Below are 24,011 nucleotides of genomic sequence, written 5' to 3' on the forward strand. Positions count from 1 at the left end.
TACAAAATTTTGCTTATACCATTACCATAGTAAATGAAGATTTTCTTTGCTGCAGTTATTTCTACTTTATTATTATGTGAATGCAGACTCTTCAACAAATGTTCAATTTGCTCCAGTCATCAAAAAATGCCCTTTGAGGTAAAACAAACTTGCCAAATAAAAATTAAGAAATGTTTAATAGATGAGTAGTAGAAAAAATTGCAATCTCTCCATTGCTGTTTGCAATGGAAAGAGACTGTTTGAACACAAACTTCTTTCAGTGACACAGAATAGGTAGATTTATTTGCTAGTAAGCACAAAGCCCCATAAAAGGCTAAATCTTCAAAGAACATTTTCCTGGTGTATGCTGCTAAGTAAACATAATGCATAAATCCCTCCAAGTTTAAATGGCAGGAAGAAAACCCACTTTTATAATTACAAGCCAAAGATATTAAAACAACTACCCACTTCATAAATAAATACAGAGGGGAAACCTTACACTTGTAGCTGCTCCCAGGCGTGAGATAATAACTAGGAAGAAACAGAGACTTGCACTCTCAGCAAAACCAGAAAACTTTATGTACCAAGAATCAGTTCCATAGTCACACATCTTCCTACTAGCAAGCCATGACCAGACAGGTCAACATGTTTTGGCTTCTAACCCTGTCCCTCAGGACCCAGTGGAAAGGCATCAAGGCAACACAACCTTCCTTTTGTAATGGGGTATTAACTTTGGCACACAGCTAAAATACTGCAAGCATTCCTATGCTAATAGGTCAAGGGAAGATATAATTTTTATATGAGGCCATTTCTGCATTGCACCAAGTTCCCTTTAAAAGAACCTCTAAAGACAATGGTTTTCTAATTTGAGAATGCTCCTGGAGTACAGGGACTTTGGAAGGTAAATTGCCAATATAAACAAGATCTGTGCTGCAAGGATTGAAAGGACTGCAAGATGAAAGTGTACTCAAGTGGATTTGGCATGACACAAAGTTCTTGGGACTCCTATTTGCAGTAAAAAGTCAGGTGCTATCATTCCATTTAGATTTTTGTGAAGTTTGTTAATGAGGTATCTACATACAAATATTTAATTCCTGTTTGATTTCCAAGTGTCAGAATGTCTTCTGTTTGTATGAGAATGAGAGATGGTCTGTAAACATTTTCACCTATTATTTATAGCTATAATGATTTTTAATAAATAAAATCTTTATCCTTGAAGCAGTTTAGTTCCCAGGCACTGCTGGACATGTGAGTTCTGATGTCCACCTCAAGTCAGTCCAAATCTGACAGCATGAATTCATTGTTACACACAATGTCTCATAAGACAGACAAATCAATTGGAATTCACTTTCATAGCAAAACTGAAGGAGAAAAATTGCATGAGCTCAAGTCCTGTTAGTGTAGCACTGAAACTGAAATTTAATTTCTTTTCCAATACCTTGCCAAAAGAGACTTCAACCTCATGATGTAAAATTCTTATTGAGATGATATTGCCAATGCCTGAACTGACATGACTTGCCCAGATTAACCCTCCTGTTATGCTGAAAAGCTATTCTGTTATTAAAACACTTCTTTTAATCCAAGCAAAGACACACTTTGTCACTGAATTAAGATGAATTTTTAAATCTAAAATGCTTAAAATGCTTACATCATAAACTGCTTTGTTGATTTATTTAAAAAAAACATAATTCATAATTCTAATTTATAAACACTAAACATACTTATTTGTTAATCTCATTCAAAATCATTAAGTTAGCTTCTGTGCATTTTCTTCATTGCTCCAAGTCCTGTGTTAAATAGGTGTTCAAAACAAATAAAACAATTACCATTTTCTGTCTGCCTCTATTTCCAGCCACAAAAAAACCTCCCAAAAAAACTTCCACTTGTTAATAAACCAAAGTATTTAAACACAAAAAAAGCAGGCATCCTTTGCCCTCCAACTCCAATAGACATTGAGGTTTCATTTCACCTTCCTCAGTCACCAAAATATTCAGTAAACCTTTACAATGACCTTTCCTAGCACTGCTTTTTCCATGAGTCCCAACTGCTCCTTTCCATCACCTTCTCCAGACTTGACAGTGACTAGAAACTCAGCTTTGTTTAATATTACTGAAAAAAGTGAAAACATGTGCTACAGTTTTGCAAGAAGGAAATTTAAATAAATATTTAACAGTATTTAGTATTACTGTAGTCACTTCAGTTGAGCTTATGTATTCAAACTCCTGTGAACCCCTCCTGACAGTTCCACACATTGAGTATTTATTTACTTGTTACAGCCTCTTCTATGCTCCTTGCAAGTGCAGAATCAAAACACCAAAGAAGATTCATTATTTCAACATAAACAAGACTGGCTTCATGCTGCCTCCAAAAAAAACCCCAAACAATTGAACATCCCAAAAAACTGTTTCAGAGATGTTTTAAAAGAGTATCAACACTTCATTTTGCTACTTCAAAGAATGTTAAAAAATCTATGACTTGAATTTAGGTCAACCCATAGTTTAATGTATCTAAATAAGAAAAATGTATTTGCTTAGCATTGTTTGAAGCAGAAATGTTTACAACTGAGATTGAGAAAATCAGAAGAAAAAGGTATCTCAAAATGGAAATCATAAAAATCCACCCATCACAAACACATTTGTGCTGACACATCTTTGGCTTCACATCCTCACAAAAGAGGAGGACTGAAAAGTAACTTTATAAAACATGCTAATGAATGCTGAAAAATGCAAATAAGCTTTTAGAATTTGAAGCTGAATTTACCTGTACAACTACAATGAAATATTATTACTTTATGAAGAGATAACAAATAAAGAAGAACTATGGAGCTCCATATCACACCCATTAAATTTCATATAAAATATTGGTACATTTTATTATTGTTTTCCTGTGTTTACAATTCAATTGCAATATTTCCAAAGGATAACTGAAGATTATACATGCTGCTTTGTTATCAATCAGAACTGGTTTAAGATGATTCCACTTGCCACTAAAGGCTACTTACTTTTATAATGAATTTTTTTTAAAGCAACATCCCCATAACCATAATATCTGTTAAGGTCTTAGTAAATATATCTGCTCTGAGAGACAGTGTGCTTTTATGAGTGTTCATTTCCATTAGTCCAAACAAGTTAATGTCTCTCAGAAAGGAAGCTGAAATTAGGTCTAAAGTAGAGCTGTAGCAACAAAGACAGAAATTGTTGTTTTTACAAAAAGGCAGCTTTTATTCACCTTAAGCAGGGTTTTAGAAGACTGTCCCTTCACCCTTTAAACTGATTAGCACTTTTTAAATAAGACAAATCAATATAACATCCATCTCATCTTAATCTAGCCTTTGCTTGTAAAAAAGTCATGAAGGATTTTTTTTCTCTGAATCTATTTAATTTATGAAATGACCTCCAAAATTACACAGCAGATAATATTTATTTATAGCAATGACAAGTGTGAACTAAATTTCAGGAATTCACTTAAAATCTAGATAGATATTGAACATTAACAAGCATTTAATTTGACCTCAAAGAATTGGATGAATTTTATACTGTTGATCTCAAATTTTTCTATTCATATTCGTTAATGGAGGTTTGTGAAATCATATAGTTTACAAATAAAAGCGTAATTAAATATCCTACATCACTAGAATATTCCTGCAAAAAATAGAATAAAGACTTCAATACAACTTCATGTATCAGGAAACCATCCACACTACCATATATTCCTTTGGGTTTTTTTCAGAGGGAAAGAATCATGTAGCAGATTGCTGAAGTAAATAAGATTTGCTTGATTATGTGCTTTGTAGAAAAAGTATGTGGGTTAGTTAAGCTTTGCCTCAGATTTTTGTCCCTCTGGTCCTCAAATGAAAGCTTTGATTTCCTATAGTTCTGTAGAAGTTAAATCAATTTTCAATTACAAAAAAAAAAAAAAAAAAAAAAAAAAAAAAAAAAAAAAAAAAAAAAAAAAAAAATTAAAAAATCACCTCTGTTCAGAGGATCAGCCCAAGATCCAAAAAACTTTTGCATGTTTTAAATGATACTATCCAGGTAGTATCCTCTATCCATAACCACTGTAGTTCAAAATCTATTTATCATGTACTGTATGTCCAGGACACATGAATAATCTGGTCACAATCTTAAAATACAATTTGAGAGACTTGAATGTATTACCATTTGAAGCCAGACTTCTGCAGTAAGTGATTCTTCCTGTTAAAAAGGGCTTAATTAGAATTAAAAGCCAAACACGGGAAGAGAATGCACTGAAATTTCATCTTAAAACCACTTCCATTAATGTTTGATACTTTTATTCATATTAAGTAAGACAGTACTCTGTATTTATACTCTTTCAAATACTCCTCAAGAAAACACTATCCCAAGTCAGGCTGCTGCTACAAATGCCTCCCACATTATCAACAGCAAAGCAGGTTTCAAACACAAGTGCTCACAAAGACCAGCACCACCACTCTGTGATTCCTTTTGTTCAGCACTGTGAATAACAGAAGCTCCAGTGCAACTGCAAATTAGGAATGCAGCATTTCCAAACATGGGAGCTATGGGTTATTTGACTACAATGACCTAACAAATAGAGGCAACCCACTTATTAAACTATTGCCACTGTCTTTTTTATTTATTTCAATGAGGTAACACTCTAGAAATGTTTGTTTATTCCTGTCAGGCACATTTCAAACCTCAAAAGTTTTGCTTCTTTTGTGAGGATATTTTCCCTGATCCAGAAAATTAAAAAGTGTGTTTAAGTATAGTATTGTATTCCCATAGAAGTTAGAAATGAAAGAACCACATTTCCAAGCCTTTCATGATGCCCACTTTGAAAACATGAAGTGCAAACAAAACAACAAAGAGGAGGATCATTTTATGTTTAGCAGGACTCAAAATGCAATAAAATATTAATTGTGTTTTTGTTTTAAAAATTCAAAGGGACACGATGGATGGATATTCTTTGGGCTGCAACAATGTCACAGGACTCTGCAACCTGAGGAAAGACCTAGAATTTCCAGTATAATTTTGGACAGCTTCCATGTCAGCACACAGTGATTCAGTAAAATTTCCACTCCTCTATGAAGAAAGTGCTTTATTCTTGAAACATCTCTCTTTATTCTTAGGAAAATTGGCATAACGACAATGTAACCCTCCAAGCACATAACAAATTTGTTATTTAGGTAAAAAATTCTTGATTGAAAATCCAAATCCCAATAGTTGTCTCTGAGGAAATTCAGTGGAAAGAACTTGTGTTTCGGTGGTGGAGTTGTACCATTCTTGTTGCTAAGACTAAGGCAAACAGATCCAACAACTTAATTAAGCATCTACCTCAGATTTTGCTACAATCTAAAAACATGGGTCCCAGGTTCAAGTCCCAGGCTCTATAATTATATTACATCTTTTATTATTATATTATTATATACAAGTGTTCCCCCCACAAAACAAAAAAAACCAAAAAAAACCAAACCAAACCAAACCAAACCAAACCAAAACAACCCCTCAGCAGCTTTTATAAATTAAGTAATTTTTCCTTCTATAGCTTTTCCTTGTTCACCATACCTGATGAAGGCTGAGAGGTCTTTCACCTGCTCAGATAAGTTTCTAATTTGGTACAGACAGAAAAAGCAAAATGTTGATGTATTTTGCTCTCATTTCATGCACATATCAAATAGCTGCAGAGCAAACAATTTGGCCAAGTAAAAGCCTCACAGGCCCCTTTGCTTCCTAAAGAGTTTTCTTCCATATTTACCTTTAACTGACACTGGAAATTTCACAAGGTCTTTCTAGAGCTTTGCTATATAACAATTTATTTTAACACAGTTAAATAAAACAGCTGAAAATCTTTCCTTCCTCCAAGTAATTTCTTTTTCAAATAAAGAATCATGCATGAGACACAAATTAGTTAAAAATAGGACTTGCCTGATTCAGATTAAAAATGCCATGATCACACAAAAGGACACTTATAAACTCCTGGGGACACAAACCCACCCATGGCTCTCCTCAGCCACCAGCACTCCTTCATGCTGCTGATCAAACCCACATCCAGGACCCACTCACCAGAGGGAAGCCCAGTGATAATATTCCTGCAAACAGATTTGATGAGCAGGGATCTTGGAATCTCTGTTTTTAAGAGTTATGTTAAATGGATTTTGAGCACTTTCATACTTTTGTCATGGGTTAGACTGGAAAAGAACAGTATAGCCTGTATATTATAGGGCTTTTTTACTCTTAAAAATATCCTTTTTATTCCATGCTTAGGTTTGAGGGAATGAGCCTAATTGGAGTTAATATTTTCTGGGAAAAATCAAGGTTTCAGATCTCTCAAAACCATCTTAGGATCTCCTTGCAGAGACTTGCATAACAGTAGCTCCAATATAAAAATCTCTAAAGCACTTTGAAATAAAGTTTTTTTAAGACCTAATATATTCAGATATAATTGAAAACTCCAATTGTCTTGTTTCCTAAGTTAAATATTGTTATATATTCCAGCATCAGGGTTTATATGGCAATACTATATTAAAAATAGAAAATTTGGTCTTAAGATATGTCTGAAGATGAGTTCCCTTTTCAGGAGAGTCCTGCAAATACATAAAACATCTTATATGCAAAAGCAGTTTTAGTGGATTCTGGGAGATTGTTGATGCCAGTACAAATAATTTACACATTAAATATTTACATAAACTGAGCTTATAACTGCATTTTATTTTTTCTATAGTAGTATTTCCTCTACAAATCAGCATTAGGTGCCTGAGACTTATCTCTGCAGGAACTAAAATCCTTTAATAATTTGGTTTTAATTTTCTGAAGTTAAAGGGGAAAATGGCATTTAATGCTCCTTGTGGTGTTCAAATATGGTAAAACGAGTTCCCGATGAAGAGAAGGCCTTAATGAAGAGTTAGACTTCAGGTAGATGCTTAAAAGGATGATGCAGTCAGAAGCTGAAATCTCATGGGGGTTTTCCATGTGTGCAAATGGGCCACATAATCATCCTTATATTTGCCTAGTCACTCTAAAAAAAAAAAAAAATCTCATTTATCATCTGTTTACTGTGATCACAAAGCATAGTAGAAGTGTGATAATAAGCTAAGACTATTGCTACTTATCTATTGTAATTCACAAAGCAATAAATTAGGTAATTATGTTAATGAGAAAATATTCAGAGATGAGAATTTAAAGAATTATTATGCAAATCACATCATGAATAGGGAATGAAAGCAAAAGAAAAGTTTTCATACCACAGTGAAACAATTATCCCAGAATTCACACACCCTACTGTACTTTAATTGGAATGAATGGAATTAAATTATGTATTTTCATACTTTTCTAAACATGAAGTTGAGCATGCTTGATTCCTCTCAGCCTAAGTCTAAGTAGGCCAACATGCACAGAGCACACATAAGCCACCAAGAAATTTATTTAGAAATTTATTAGTTTAAAAAGAGGGAAAAAATGGAGTGGCAAAACTATACTGCTTTGTGTAAAATCCAGCATTCTTTTCAGTTAAAGCTTATACTGTGTTGATACTTCACCAGATGCTCCCTTCTGGTACCAGAATATTTCCTCCCACCAAACTGTGCCAATCTGAATAAAGTAAAAAGGCTCCCAGGTAACGAACACAAGTAAGAAAGTCAAAATAATAAAGGGTCCGAGCCTGTGATGGGGGCAGCTGTTATCCCCATTGAGGGAATGGATGCCCACAGCTGAGCCCAGGGCAGAAGAATGCCAGTTGTTGTTGCAGTTATTTTACTGTTTTTCTTTCAGTAAGGTGAAGAATGTTTAGGTTTGGTTTCTCTTTTTTTTTTCCTTTTCTCTTTTAAAAATGTTTTTGTTCCTTTCTTACGATCCTTCCCACTACACACCAGAAAGTTCCCTCTATAATAGTGTTCTTCTCAGGAAATGAGAGATTAATTATGAAAATCTCAGATTGAGGTAATATTCAAATATGCATATTTAAATTATTTAAATCTGTGAGATTACAACACACTGACTTTTGCACAGCTTAAAACTTAAATTACATTATATAGTCTCCAGTAAATTACACCAGTCAACTAACTTACTCCAAAAGAGGCTTGAGCTCTAATAGAAGAATACTGCAGCTAATTGAGAGATGTCCTGTAACTTTGTAGGGGACCTGTGAAAAAATACATTTACTTGAAGGGGTTATTCCACAAGACCAATGAAGCCAAGAGCAAAAACCATCCTATGATCCCCTTTAAAAAGGTAAGGTCAACACATTCATTTCTCAGTTCGTTAAACCACAATCTCGGTGGCATTTTTAAAAAGCTGTGTTGATGAGCTCAGGCTAATTTAAATGACAACGGGAGAAGAGCCAAAGAAAAGTTTGAAACCAAGGAACAGCCTGACCTTGAATAACTGCTTGGGTCTGTCAGTAATGGGCTGGACTAGCAAAGGAGCAAAAACTAAAGGAAACACATAACATTCCCAGTTGTGTGCGAGATGGACAATACAAAAACAACTCTTATTGATTATCTCATTACTTTAGCACTTGCCCTCCTCATCCAGCAAAAAGAAAGGTTACCCCTGGGACAGCTCAGTCTTTCATGAAAGGGAAATCAAACAGGATTTACCATTTCTTTAATGTAAGACTGACTCTCAAAATGAGGAGGAGGGGACTATGATCCCGGGAAAGGTTTCTCATTAAAGTGTCAATTCAGTGTTTCTAAAAAATTGATTAATTGAGGTACGTGTTGATGATCCTGTGAATTTTAACAACTTTAAGTCAATTATACCAGCATCCAGGCACAGAGTTTCAGTATTGATGCTGGGATGTTATCTTTTACATCTCAGTGAAATAGTTGGGATAGCCAAAGCCAGAAGGAACAGCTTGAAATGTGAGAATGCAAAGGGCAGAGCTCTCCACATCGCTGTAATGAGCCACATTATTATTTAAAGCATTTTGTGACAAAATACTAGAATTTGAAACCATGAATAAGCACTGCTTCTCAAAGCCTAAAATTACTATGGCAGAAAAAGCATTTACTCTTGCTTTACCTGTGAATCAGACTACAAAACAGGAAGATAAAACAGAAGTTGCAGCAGAGAAACTCTTGAGCTATTTTTATCTTTTCAAGCAGAAAATTATGCAGACTACTACTAGGATAAAGAGTCACACATATCCCCTTGAGTCCCTGTTTGGGAGGAGTACAGCAATCACAAGCCTTAACAAAACCTAATTGTGAGATATAGGGACAAAATTACAAATCAAGAAAGGAAGAAAGAAACAAAAACCCAAAACTAAAGAACCAAACCAACCACCCAAAAAAAAAAAAAAAAAAAAAAGGACCGAAAAACCTCGAGCACCCTAAATCAGTTTAAAATATCAGAAATAGCTCAAAAAGTTAGACTGAAATATTTTATTGGTGAGCCCTTGACTTCTAGTCAGGGTTGTTACATTCTGTGAAAAAAAATAATTTATTTCGTTTGTCTTCCGCTACTTGCAGCTTCCACCCTTTGAAACTGGGAAGCTTCAAAAACAAAAAGCCAGTGCCCTGTTTGTGCATATGGTGTTTCCAGGTCTGTAGTAGTAAAAAGCAAGAGAATTGCTTTATTCCTCATTACTTTTGGAACCATACTGCAGTAATGATGACTGAGAAAGACATTTATTTTAATGGAGCATAGCCTTTTATGCAACAATTGTATCAAATAATAATGTTAGAAAAGTTTTTGTTGGTTGGTTTTAGTAATTTCTGACCAGGTTAATGCTTAGGAAATAATTCTTAGGGAGTGAGCACATAAATTTCCATCTCATTTCAATACTCTACATAAAAATGAATAGGTAATGCTGTGCCCAGCTATTTAGGGAAAAAGAGCAATATGCTGGATAACATACAGAGTTTTTAAAGAGAGACTGACAATTCTTTGCATTCATTCACTAAGTTTCAGTGAACATTATCCACTTTTTCTAAATCTGATCAATGCAGAGTATACTGATTTATGTTCCAGACTGGCCACTGCTCCAACATTATTTCTTTTGTATATACTTAGAACAGTACAGCTGGTATTTCAGAGAGAAAGAATATAGTTTATGTCAGAGACAAAGCAAAATTTTTTTGCTCTATATGATTTTGCTACATGTACTTTTTGAATACAGACTCTTTTACTTTTAGTAAAGAGGCATTTAATACTTTCAATGTATAATTAATAGCTTAAAACAAAAGGGGACTAATGTTCTACACTGCATTCCTTAGAGAAGTATTAATCCCATGTTATAATTTTGTAAGGATTGAAGAAAATGACATCTGTGAATGCGACATAAATGAAATTTTTTACTTCATCACCTTCAGATTCACAAGCTCTAGTTTTGGAAAAAAATAAGGGTTTGGTCTTTGTTTTTTTAAATGTTAAGTGATTTCATTTAAAAAACAGATTTACTTTCCACTTCATCTCTATTGAGATGCACACATTTTGAGATGTACAAATGTACAGAGTACATTTCAATAGTACTCTGGCTCAACAGCAACCAACAGCCCAGGAGCTGATTCCTACCCATAAACTGGTGCCTATATCCCATCCAAGACCAATTTCACAAGGCCTTGAGAGACATTAATGACCACCATAATAACAGGGAGGAATACTCCATGTGTTCAGTGCAGCTCTGCCATCCTCCTAGATCAAGCCCAGATAGCACCACCATTTTTTGACAAGTTTTTTTTCATCTGCAATTCAACTGACACTGCACCAGTTCCAACTGTGGCTCAGTTAAGACCCAAGTATTATTTTTATCTACTCTCAGAATTCTGCAGAGATTCTGTATTATTATCAGTGTTTCTTAAACAGGTTTTTGTGAGATACTGCAATGGAAGAAAAAATATTATTTTTAGTATTAATTGCATTCTATTATATATCAAAATTATTATTTTAAGCCCCAATCTTTTTATTATTATTTAATTAAAGACCAATAAATGCTCTATCATGTGAACAAATGTCAAGCAGCATTTGCCTTGGTAATATGGTTGGAATATTTTGAAGAAGTTTATGGACTTAAAATAGTCTGTCTTGAAGTTATTTTTGATGTAGTGTAGCACCTCAATTTAGTAATAGATAGACCTAAGCTGAATGAATCATACAGCATCAATATAAAGATGGCATAAATAAGCATTTTCTTGGAAAGGTTTTCTATGTATGTCAGAACTTAGACATTTTCATGAATGTATTACATTTTATTAAAACTATCTTAAGCGTTTAATGCAAATTCTTTTTTGTGAATGGTTACTGTGCTGTTTCATTATCTACAACCTTCCATGTCTCAGTGGAAGGAATATTTCTAATTTATTATAACACAAAAGATAAACTAGCCATTAATCATGGCTAACCCTAAGTCAACCTTATGACAGTTAAAATGATAGTCTTAAATTATTGCTTATTATTATGCTCACATTTCTTCCATTCTCCCCCCAGTGAAATACTAAATTTCCATTATTTTCTTTTCGATTTAGAGTCATAGAACCATTAATGTTGAAAAAGACATACAAGATCAAGTCCCAGCACTGACCTAACACTGCCAAGTTCATCCTGAAACCATGTCCCCAAGTGCCCCATCTGTAAAATTTTTAAATCCCTCCAGGGACAATGATTCTGCCACAGCCCTGGGCAGCCTGTGACAGAGTGTGACAAAATTTTGGATGTAGACATTTTTTCTAATATCCAATCTAAACTTCCTCTGGCACAACTTGAGGTCATTTCCCCTTGTCTTATTGCTTGTGGTTTGGGAGAAGAGCCTGACCCCTGTCTATCTACAGCCTCCGATCAGGCATTGTTACATACTGTAAAAAAAAAAAAAAAAAAAAAAAAAAAAAAATTATTTTTGTTTACCTTCCTCTACTTGCGGTTTCTACCTTTTGAAATTGGGAAGCTGCAAAAACAAAATGCAAGTCCTCTGTTTGTGCATATGGTGTTTCCAGGGCTGTAGGCAGAGAGTGATGAGGCTCCTTGAGCCTCCTTTTCTCCAGGCTGAGCACCCCCAGCTGCCTCAGCTCCTCCTCATCAGCCTTGTGCTCCAGACCCTTCCCCAGCTCCATTCTCTTCTCTGGACATGCTCCAGCCCCACAATGTCCTTCCTGACATGAGGGGCCCAGAGCTGGGCACAGGCTTTGAGGTGTGGCCTGAGCAGGGCCCAGCACGGGGGATGATCACTGCCCTGGTTCTGCTCCACACCATGGCTGGAGCAGGCCGGGTGCCAGTGGCTCCTTGGCCACCTGGGCACACCTGGCTCATGTTCAGCCACTGCCAACCAGCACACCCAGGTGCTTCCCAGCCCCTCTGCCCCACCTGCAGCACTGCAGGGGCTGTTGTGACCCAGGGGCAGCACCCAGCACTGGCCCTTGTTGAACCTGCTCCACCTCAGCCATGGACCCAGCCTGTCCAGGTCCTCTGCAGAGCCCCCAGCACATCAACACTGCCACACAACTTGGTGTCGGTCACTTTAGGTTTTGCTATTGCTATAGTCCAGATAAATTTAAATTTCTTATAACTGTACAAAACCCCACTCACCAAATCAATTAACACATTTGATTTTTATTATAACACAACTTCTACAAATATCTAAGTTTTTAAGCCCCTTGTATTGGATTGTTTCACTGTTGACCTTAGGGACTTTAAAATATCAGATTAGAGCTTGTGAATTCCAGACTTCTTTTGATAAAATTGGATTCCTCACAGTTTGACCTGTGGCAATTGTTTTGCTTTCCTTTCTTCCCCAGCGGCAGCACTTTTCAGAAGAAATGAAATACAAAACAGCCAGTGGATGACTGAATGCACCAAATATTGTCACAACAACACTCACATAGTAGGAAATGGATAAAATGACAGTTAAAAAGGACAAAAAATTATCTAATGGTACTTATTTTCTTCTCCCTTGCCCAGTGGATTGCCTATTGGTTCAACACCTGATGTGAGGCACATTTTGCTGATAAATCAAAGTAGCTTATATTAATCTTCAAAATGAGAGTTGTTCAAATCTTTTTATACACAACAAGGGTGACTTCTTTTCCTACAGTGAAGTCTTGGGGACATGTGGAATACATTTCTGAATGTAGGCTGCTCAGCAGAGAGCAATTCAGCAATGGTTAGATTTAGTTCAGCTATATAGCCTAGCAAATCTATTGGGGACATAAAACTTGGATGCCACGGCATCTCCATTCCCTTTCTGCCTGGAATTGTGGCTTCTTGGTGCATGCTGAGGCTGCCCCTTACAGTGATGGCACTGGGAAGTTGTGCATTTCATCCTAGGAAAAAATGCTGTCCTCCCAGCATACCCAGTGGTACTCTTCAGTACCACTAAGAAATTACATTTTAGCCTTTCATCATAGGCTTAGACTGGAAAAGAATGAGAAAGGTGATTTTACCTGCCTATATTTCCCCACTGTTTTACATTTATAATTGCTCACCAGAGGTTCTTTTCAATTTTTCAAAATTATTCCCCCAAAAAGGTACATCTTTTTCTCACAGAGATCTTCCTCCTCTCTCCATATAAATTCAGGATTTTGTTTTCCTGAATAGCTTATTAAATCACAGATGAATTTCCAGCATCTGATATCCAGTAGCTTAGAGCTGAAGATGAATTGATTTAGAATACAAACAAACCACACAATTTTATCATGTAAATAATCAAATCTTAAAACAATTGCTTACAAGTGTGCTGAATTCTCCATCACTTGAAGTCTCCAAATCAGCATTCAATTTCTTCTAAAAATATAAGCTCTAAATCAACCAGGAAACACATAATACCTCATGCAATAGTTACTGCAGCAGATTCCAGGTGTGTGTTACACAACAGAACAGGAAAAATAAAAAGGACAACTATAGGTCTATTTAGCCTTAAAATATTTTAATTAACCCATATAGTTATTGGGTAGAAAAGTAAAGGTAAATGTAAACCAGTAAAACTTCTGCAAGTGACAGCAGAACGGGGAGGCAGTTTGGATAAAGGTAGTCTCAGTTAAGACTGACAATTCAGAATTCTCCAAAATTTCTTGAAAATATTTTATACTGGCAAATTAAAAGTCACAAATAGAAAAGATCCTCACTGGTCTTGAGAGACTAGGGTTGGCATGAGGGTTTTTGGCAAAGGCAAACCCCCACCTCACAAAACTGTATCAGCCAGTTTCATTAGCATCCCATGGAAAGTCACCTAAAACAGGCAATAGCACTGATAACAATTCTGCACTTTCTTCCTGCATCTTTAAGTAACATCTTCCCCTCAAAGTGTCCTTACAAAAACAAGGAAAACTAATGACTGAGAAAATGAGCTTTGTTCTTCCATTCTCATACTCAATATGTGCATTTATTTGTTCTTGAATCCACTAACAAACTAGTTCTTCAGCATTCCAGCATTGGGTGTTTTTTCCCTCAAGTGATGTTTGTCTGATAAACAAGAAAGTGATCAAGAGACAAAATTAGCTGAACAGCTGAGTGCAGTGTTCTAGAGCATTGTGATAAAAACACATTGGTAAACCATGTCAAGATAAATAGAACACTGAAAAAAAAAAAATGGACACAAGCAGAAGTCTGGAACCTGAGTACATTCCCCTGATATCTACTTTTTCCTTTTAATATATTCTTTTTACATAGTATTTAGGAGTCACTGAAGCCATTGTGAGACACTGATTCTATAACAGGAACATCAAGTCAGACCTTGCAGCTGTGCCAGCAGATTAAATGAATTACTGACTTCTCTAGAAAACCACAGATGTGTTTTCCTACAGCTGAAATGAAAACCAAACAAAATGGAACCCACTGCAGGGGCAAAACTTAGACTGCAAAAGCTGAAATCAGAATGGATGTCATATTTGTGAAATTTTCATGTTATAACCATCACTCTGGTAATACAGTTCAAGTGAGCATTGAGTGAGCAATATATAGGAACACTTCTGTTTCTGACCAGTATCATGTCTGGGGAAAGATGGGGTTAGATTGGGTTGGATACCTCTGAATATGCTTTCACAAGACTGAAAGATAATGAAAAGCTGTAAGAATATCATTATTTGCAAGCAGAAGAAAGTACAATTAAGAGAAAAATTACACAAGAGTGTATCTGGCATCATAAACTGTTCAACATTTTACTTTTAATAAATCAAGGCCATCCCTGATTACACTGGGCACACACAAATTGCATTTAATACCAAGTTGAGTCTGAGGCCATTCACCACTCTTGAAACTCTTGACTTAGCCAGAAGGAGACTCTGGAGGGATTTATGAGACATTCCACACTTCAAAATTTCTCATAGAAGACAAAATTTGCTCAATAAAAGCATCAAAATAGTTCACAAGAGAGGTAATAAGTTATTTAAGATGTGGCACCCTGAAGATCTCCTGTATATTTTGTACAGAAAACACTGAGAAAATTGGTTTTATTACTTTTATTAATAAAAATTACATATAACTCTCTAGCCAAGTTCTCAAATCAGTAAATGTGTCCCATATTATCAGCACTTCTTCCAGAAGGCGTTCTAGTACTAAGAACAGACAGTAAGATAGTGCCAGTTTGGGGGCTGCCACCTCTTTATCAAAGTATAAGGGCATAATCCTAGCTGATGCTAAACTTCTATTGCAAGTGAATTCCAAGGTACAGAACATTTTATCAAAACTATTTCTCTTAGACCAGTCAATCTAAGGGATTCTCCTCTTGCCTTGCTCTTGGCTAAACTCAGGCCAGACTGTCCTCTTTTCCTACTTGGTAATGGAGCATTTGGTATCAGTGTTTCTGCCTTTCAGACAATAGGAAACAAAAATAAGTGTTGTTAAGTAACTTTCACACTTTTGGAATACAAAACATTTGAAAAATATGCATGCAAATGACAACCTTTTTTTTTTTTTTTTTTTTTCCAGATCAGCTAGATGGCAAACAGCTGTTATATCTGCTAAAATGAATGTATTTTTTCCTCTATTGAAATACAATGACCTTCATTTTCTTTTTCAAAATTAGTGTACTCTGCAAGTAGTTTTCAATCCAACAAATCACTAGAACATATGCTTACAGGTAAATCAACTTTCACAGGGCTATATTTGCTAATAGACCTGTACTGAATTGTCACTACATTACTTCACTGGCCCATCTGCACCAGCCAGGTATGTCACAATCATGGTTATACTTATTTCAATATGCATTAGTAATGAAGTACCCTATACATAGGTTCAATAAAGAGTGTTATAAAACACCCTGCCAGAACATTAATTTTATTGGAAAAATTTCTCCAGTTCAGCCCAATATCCATTCATTCTAAAGAAATCAAAGGCATACACTTATCTAAGGCTACAGAAAAATTCAAATGACTGAGGACACCTAAGTGTCAAGTTTCCCAGGGAGAAAACTCCATTCTCTAAAGTCTTTGAAGATTTTAAAGCCAAAGCAATTTCTACCAACAGAGATGAAAAAGAAAAATTACTTAAAAACCTTAAAAAAAATGGTTTAGATTTCTCATTGCGGCTCCAAAAATATATTTACTCTTCACTAAAGAAACAGCTGTCAGTAGTGCAAGATCAGGTAAATAAACATTTGACCTGACCAGAAAATTAGCACAGAATCTGATTTTTACATTGACAAAGTTGAAACTGGTAAAGCTGGGGTTAAAGAAGGAATGCAAACAAAAATGAATTATGTTGCACATAAAAGGTAGTTTCAAAGGGGAAATAAAATATGAGGTATAATTTAATTGGAGTCACTAGACTATTCTTCACATTATGCATAGTGTGCATACAATCACTCGTGCAAGTAGGTAAAATTCAATAAAAATGAATAAAGTTTCCCAACAAATTTAATGCATTTATCTCTTTTACCATGAATCATATACAGAAATTGCACAGGTCTCCCAAGGATCCCATTTCCAATTACACCCATCCCAGATAAAAGAAAGCATTAAACACAGGTTTGTTCATCCATTCGTTTACAGTGCCTCATTCATTATGAAAAAAGGCACAGCAATTGGATTGAGCCAAATCCCATTTCCATTCTTTTCTGCAGCAAAACCCCCACTTACTGGTTGATTCCGAAATATTTAATTTGCAATAAAGTCAGAGACAAATTTAGGGAGAAGGGAATGTGTGCCTCAACTGGAGCCAGAGATCTTCCACGTCTTTATTAACAAAGATGTGAAGAAACTACAATAATTTTTCTTTCATGAATATAATCAATGGTTTAGGATAGGAAAAAGTAATCAAAGAACATATATAAGAAATGGATAAGCTAAAAATATCAGCACTGAATTTCGACTAGTTTTCCTTCCACCCAGCCTCAGCCAAGTCAGTTTTTCAAGACCCCACATGACTACAGGGAGCTGCTGGAAATGAACAATAAATGTTTGCAAGGGGTCATCAGGAAAAGAATAGTATGTGAATATATGCCTAAATAATATCCCCAAGTGAGCTGGTCACAAGCTATACCTACCTCTAGGCATTACTTAGGGTACATACAAATCAGAGACTATCAGATACTGGGGGAAAAAAAGGCCTAATTTAGCAATTGTCAGCACATACCTCCAATTTTGCATTACCAGCAAATGATAAATGCCAGTGACACAAGGACTGACTACTGTGCAAATTATTTTTTATAGTTTTATTTAGAAGATGAAAGCATTTCCTCTGAGACTCTGCAGCAGAGGACTTGGCAATAGATGATGCATGAATCATGCAGTATTTTAAGGGAAATATCTATGTGCCCCTATAGCATAATTTTTTAAGAGAGATTTGTTTTAGAATTTAATGCTGGAGTGGTCAAAGAAAAACATTACTGGACAATGCTGCCAGCAGACTACAAGTGTCAAGTGTGAATTACATCAGCCCAATTATAAAGCAGACCACTGGATATATTCTGTCACTGATGTGACACAGATATAATAGAGAATTTTCTGGCACTATGAGAAATATATTCTGCAGATTCTCCTCTGTGCACGGAGCACATCAGGGTAGCATCTAATAGGATCCTGTAGAAAAACCCTCATAATTATTTTCAGATGGAAACCATCTTTTATTTTATGTATAAAATAAAGATCCTTTCTCACCTTCCCATTTACAGGACTGATAAAAACCCCCTGTTTCCCAAGCCACAGCATCTACTGTAGTTCAAGGAGAAGTGAATCAAAGGTAACATGGGGTTTCTGATTCAGGAATTGTTTTTTAGTGGAGACTAACCACATCTGCACGATTTCGACTACTAATGAGGTAAACAGCACTGAGACGAATGAAAAAAGTGTAGTGAAATGATTTCATAATACTATCTAGACCCACTATGAAGTAAATCAAAGGATCTCATTTATTAATATTTTATTCACTGTTACTTATAAACAGTAAATGAAACCAGCAAGTTCAGTGGACATGGTGTAATAAAGCAAACTACGTAAACCACATATTGCCTCAGGAAAAAAATGAGCAAAATTGAACCTTTAAGTAGTAAAAGACCTACTTTATAAGTCAGCTCTTTTTGAAGATGCTTAAAATACCAAGAGTTAGTTGTGTGGCAGTGTTCACTGGAAAGAGAGAGAGAAAGAAAGAGAGAAAGAAAGAGAGAAAGAAAGAGAGAAAGAAAAAAGAAAAGAAAAGAAAAAAGAAAAGAGAAAAGAAAAGAAAAGAAAAGAAAAGAAAAGAAAAGAAAAGAAAAGAAAAGAAAAGAAAAGAAAAGAAAAGAAAAGAAAAGAAAAGAAAAGAAAAGAAAAGAAAAGAAAAGAAAAGAAATGTTTATGAGCAGTGAGATGCATCAGCAGAGCTCCCTACCTGCAGCAGGACCCCACTAACCAGCCTGAACAGCTGCCTGAGAACAGCATTGTGACACACTTATGCCTAAGTGTATCTTGCACAAAAGTTTCAGTTACATTTTTAGTTCCTTTTGTTTTTCAGAGAGAACCTTAACTGTTATTAAATCCATTGCAAAACTTCCAAAAAATCTCTATAAACACAACAATTTAGCATGAGGATCATCAGGCTTATCTTCTAGCCACTCTGCAGCCACAGCCCAGTTCCACAACCTTTGATTTTGGAAGCTGGTAACAAATTTTGATATGTCCTATTGTCCTTGAAGTTAGAGTGAGCCAAGCATCTAAGCAAGTGGCCTCGTTTTTCAAACCTTCAAATTGCCTTTTTCACCTTTCAGAATCCCCCTGCTATTACCACAGAGCAGATCCTGACAGACTCTTTGCTGATGCACAGGAGGCAGCATTTTAGCAAAGCTTTCATGTTCCATGTATGGGTTTGTCAGAATCGCTGTGCCATGAGAGAAAGAATATCTCACAGCAGGAGAGGAGGAGGCATTTTGAACCATCACAAAGGACTGCATCAAAGCTTGTCCTTTTCCTAGGCACCAAATTAATACCATGAAAGAAAAAGGGAAGAAAGAGACCCTCCTTCTCTGAGAGAAAGGAGAACTAAGAGAGATCTTCGGAAACAATTCACAACTTGGTTGCTCACAAACCTTCAGGCAGATAATGTTGATCGTGGATCTAACAAGAGGCTGCTGCGGAAATGCTAATAAGGCATGATTGGAGATGGAAAAGGTGCAGGAATGCTGCCCCAAGAAATCACTCACTATTTTGCTACTGAATTGATGTGCTGGGAAGAAGGTCTGAGACTTTGTGTCACCTTTCCATTGCTGATGAAATGTCTTATCCCTCTCCCTCATCCCAGTTATAATTAAACATGACTTGCCAAAAAACAGAGTATGCCAGAACCTCAAACACCACCAAGCCTCCAGCTGTGTTGGCAAACAAGCTTTAAAAGTACATCTGGCCACTTCTGGATGTTAAAAGGTGCTAATGAAGAAGGTACTTCCTGGCAAAAAGGAAAATGTATGGAAATTTTTACTTATCATTTATCTTGCCATACTCTACAATGAAGAAATAAAAAAAAACCAAAACAAAACAGAACAAAACCCAACCACAAAGAAAAACAGCCCACAAACCTTACAGAGATTTTGAGATGGAAGTTGATTTCAGAGTCAGGTCTGCTTCTGAGCAATTTCTATGTAAAATCCCATGGCTTTAAGCACTGAAAAGTTTTTCTGGACCACTTGTCTGAGACTGTTTTCCTTCACAACCACTTCTACACTGTTGCCCTTTTACTTCTAGCTTTAAGTGACATAGTTGAATGCCTCGGCCCTACACTGGAACGAGTCTTGTTTCCATGGCCCCTCTGGTACACTGGAAGAGCTGTCACCATAATACACAGTATTAAACCCCAAAACACAAAACATTTGTACAGGAGCTTTTAAGCTTTACTGACATGCATGAATAACCGTGAAGGCAAAAAGTGCTCACAGACAGACTCAACACATGTGGGTCACCACTGAGTTGCTATTCCACACGTTTGAAACATCCATGTGGTTGGGTAGTATGAAAACTAAATATCACATAACAAATATATGAACTTCTAATGAGGTGAAATGCAGTTTTATATGGTGTTACTGTTAATTAGAAAAACAACTTCCAATCTGGTAGGAATTTCTTGGCATTATTTTAATAAAACAGAATATTTCCATTTAAGAATTTATTTTGCAAATAAATTGATTCAAAGGTAAAAAGAAATTGTTTTAATTTTGAATTATACTTTTTGGTATGAATTCCATATAACCAGTTCAAAGTTCTCTTTTTACAGTTAACTTCTAACTTTTTTTCTGTGTTGAAAGGTAGATACAGAATCAGAGAATTCCCATGGACAAACACTGCCAGACACTCAGCTGAACTGCAAGTTACTAAGATACATGATCATGCTTTTACCAGGAAATCAGTTACAGTTCTGAGGGTAGGAGGAATTTTTGCCTGCATTCAGCACATATTGTTATTTAGCACTGATACTTATAGGATCCTTTTATGGTTCTAGGCATAGATAAGATTATTTATGAATTAAGAATAGATCACAAGATAATCTTTCATGCCTAACACAAAAAATGCATAAAACCAAAGTGATCCAATATAAATCTGTCAGAGTTTAACCTCAGCTGGCAACTCAGTATCATGCAGCTGCTGACTGGGAGGGGAGTCAGGGAGGAAAATAAAGTGAACACTAAACCTCATGGGTTGGATAACAACAGCTTAATAACTGAAACAAATTACATCTAATAATAACAATTGTTAGAATGCTACTAATAATCATTGCAATAAAAAGGACGAGAGGACAGAGAGAAAACTCAAGAAACACAAGTGAAGCACCAGACAGTGGCTCACCAGCTGCTGACTGATGCCCAGCCCAGCCCTGAGCAGCAATCAGTGGCTTTGGCCAACTCTCCCAGTTTATAAACTGGGCAGGACTGTCTGTGGTGTGGAATATCTTTGGTAGGTCAGATCAGCTGTCCTGGCTATGCTCCCTCCTGGCCTCTTGTGCACCTGCTCCTGGCAGAGCATGAGACACTTGCAGGAGCAGGATGGATGCAAGGCTCAGCCACATGTCCACTCACAGCAATCCTCTGGGGTGGACAAGTAACATATTCCATTCTTTCTTGTTACCTCTTGTAGCCAAATAATGGCACTTTTGGTCTAGTGGGCTCTGGAAATAAATACTGAACAAAGCAATAACAAATGCATAATTTCATCTAAAAATATCAATTTCAAATCCAAAGATACCAGAAATTTTCTTATATTTACTATCTAAAAGACCCCAAACATCCAAACAGTAAGAAATACATATAGGCAGCAGCAATAATTTTAAAATCAGTGTGATAATTCTTTTACAGAAACAGATGAATCCTAATTTTAGCTACTCCATTTAATTTTAGCTACATAGTCCTAACTGCAGCATAATTTTTGTACTGGATAAGCCTTTAGTGGCACAGCTTTTGTGAAAAATACAACTGTAACAAAAGCAACACCAAAGGTTTCTGACCAAAAGGTTTTTTCCAACGCTTTTTTAAGGTGTCAGAAAAATTCTGCCTTATTTTTAGCATCTATAAAAGTCTCCAATATCCACCCAGAAATACTTTTGATATCCAGATAGTGGGTTCTTCTATTGGCTTCCATTCTAGCATGGCCATGGATTTCTGTTTAAAGCTGTGAGAACAAAAGCCACCTATTCTCAGGTCTGGCCTGATGTTCAGGGGTCAAAACAGAGGATATAAACCACAAGAAGATCCTATTTAGTGCATCTTTGCCAACTGGAAGAAAGCCAGGGAGAACAGTGAGAAAAATCCACTATTATTTTAACATTGACTGGGTTTTTATCCCATACAGGACACAGCAGTAGAGCAAACTCTTTTCCTGAAAAATATAGTTAATTCAGAAAACCAGTTCATATGTCCAATATATCAGGCTTCACTTATGCAACTGAAGGTATAATAATCTAGAAAATAATTTTACTTTTCTACCAAGAGTAAATTATGAGTCAACAGGAAGAAAAAAAAACCCAGGACCTGAACTCTTGGAGTCCACTCTCAATTACAAACTTGCCATCCGTGCTTCTATCCAAAGTCTTTAATTTTGTTTTCTTATTGGAAATAATAGCTAAAGAAAGAAGAAGAAGAACAGGGTATATCTGAATTGACAACAAATAAATTTCCAAGAAATGTTAGTAGAGAAAGAATGAGACAAAACAAGATCTGGATTTCACAATCTTGACAGCATGACTTTGAATTTTCTGCTACAAAGGCATTCAAGACCATACACACACACAGATAGAACAAACCCAAGCTTTGCTTATTCAGACATCCATGTGGAACACTACCTTCTGAGCTACTGTCTGACTTTCAGCTCTGTCCCTACAGGTAAAGATTGTCCCAATTATAGTTTAATAAATTATTTTTGTATGAACCATTTTGACATATGGATTGCGAAATATCCTCTTATTATGCCAAAACTAATATCTGTAGTATAATAATAATAATAATAATAATAATAATAATAATAATAATAATAATAATAATAATAGTAATAATAATAATAGTAATAGTCTCCCTACAACCCCTCCATTTAAAGAAGCCAATGCCTTAAAATTCAAATTGCAAAAAGCATTTTTTAAAGTAATGGACTGGCATAACTCACTATAATTTTAGAAGTGTAATCTTCTATAATCTCTTTGCAACACTCATATTCAAACTAAATAAATAGTATTATTAGTCCAGTATGCATGTCTAAGTCATATACAAATAATTTTTAATCCCCAAAAGTATACATATAGTTCAGGCAAATCAAAAGGACTCCTCAAATAAAAGAAAGTGAAATAGGGCTATAGATCAGGCCTCCAGGAAGTGGAATGTGTTAGACTGATAACTGCTGATTTCTGAAGATAATTCAGAATACTCCAGGAAGAATACTTCTGGAAAATGAATGTCTTCATAAAAATGTGTAGAAGCAATAAGTGCCCAAGATTAGCAATAGAGCATCTGTTAAGTAGTTTATTTTTTATGTTAGCATAAGCCTGACAAAGGGGTCATGCAGAGTTACTATGTATGTCACAAGTTACAATACATTTATTTCTCTGTGAAGTATAAAATATTTACTGCACTGTAATATGTTGCTGATATTAAATAATTCTATCAAAGCCAAGACACGCATAAGGTTTTGATGATTTCCTGAGAAAATACCAGCATAAATCTTAGGCTTTTGTATAATTATCTCAAACAGCCAATAGACCTCATATGGTTTCTTCAAGCTTCTTTATTTTTCAGGGTAAAAAGTGAATTGTTACTTCTTCAGGGAGAAATTGCTCAAATATACAGACATTTAGGCTCAGATTCTTAGCTCCATGAAACCTCATTAACTCTACTGCTAGCCTGCTACCCCAAATGCTTTCTCAATTACATCAACCAAAACTGACTTCAAGGTACTGATGGCAGTGTAAATAGAGGGAAATAGCCTCTTTGCACTAAGTGAGCATACCTACACACCTACTCAAGACTAATGTCAGGTTTTCTTTCTTCCACATGCTCCACAATTAAATGAACCATTTTTTGAAAATTTCCCATTTCAATCTAAATGGATTTGAATTTGAAGTGTCTCAGATGCTTTTTGAATGACATAGCTAAACATATATTACTTCACACAGAATTTAGATACTTGGAAAATGCGACCACAGAAAATAGTGCACTCACTCACCTTTGGCAAATATATAGTATAATCA

This window comes from Erithacus rubecula, assembly GCF_903797595.1.
Source record: "Erithacus rubecula genome assembly, chromosome: 15".
Taxonomy (NCBI): domain Eukaryota; kingdom Metazoa; phylum Chordata; class Aves; order Passeriformes; family Muscicapidae; genus Erithacus; species Erithacus rubecula.